General features: G+C 42.1%; 1 pseudogene; it reads right to left on the reverse strand.

The window, feature by feature from the left end:
- Positions 1 to 42: 42 nt before the first annotated feature.
- The window catches only part of LOC101559836, a 9,655-nt pseudogene continuing 8,763 nt past the window's right edge, over positions 43 to 934 (reverse strand).

The raw sequence follows: 934 nt of genomic DNA on the forward strand, positions 1-934 counted from the left end.
CTTCCCCGGTTTTTTCAGCCCAGGCCCCAGTCCTTCATCACCTCATTGGAGCACAATGTCCTGCCCTCCTAGACTGCTGTGCTTCTCTCTACAAGACAGTGCAGCTGCCTAATGCACCACCACATCAAGGATCACTTGGAGATAACACGAGTCATCAGCATTGGGCAGCTCATCCCCTCTCTGAGTTTCAGGCAGCTCCTGCTCACCCCTCATCCACATCACCCACACGGGCTTTGTGTAGAAGACAGAGACGTGGTACACCAGCTGCAGATGGGCAGGCCCAGGGCTGGGGCCTTGGGACAGCCAGGCCTCAGGTTTCACTGTATGCAGCAAGGAAATGGGATATCTTAAAGTGAGTACTGGGCATTAGATGCTCTAGTGCTATCAGCTTCCCACTTCCCAAGTGTCTACTTCTGGAGATGAAGTGGGCACATAGCTCTGATTACTTTTTTTAATATATTTTTTATTTTTTTCAAATTAGTAGCACAGTTTCAATAATTAACACATGATGTACACTCTTCTTAGTGATTAATTGCTGTACAGGATGCGGACATGATATCCTATTTACAAACACCATTAGAACAAATCATTCTATTCATTAACAGAATGTAACAATATATCTATCCCAATCACTTTGAATACACAGATACAAAATGGACATTCATCTGTATAGACTTTTTTTGGCTAAGTTCCGTTATTTGAATATTATAGGTGTGTAAACTCAGCAAAATATTCTAAAAGAGTCCAGTAGCACATAATAGTATTGGGTCTTCCGCTTGACTGGAAATGAATGTCAGAAATTGTTGATCTGAGTCCACCACAGCTCAACATAACAGCATGGCTTTATTTCTTATATTTCATTTTTACACTTTTCTTCTTGATGGTTAAGACCAAGGTAAAGCACGACTTATGCAACAAGAGCTGTAGCTTTTGG

The sequence above is a fragment of the Octodon degus genome, unplaced genomic scaffold (assembly GCF_000260255.1).
Source record: "Octodon degus isolate 3935 unplaced genomic scaffold, OctDeg1.0 scaffold00599, whole genome shotgun sequence".
NCBI lineage: Eukaryota > Metazoa > Chordata > Mammalia > Rodentia > Octodontidae > Octodon > Octodon degus.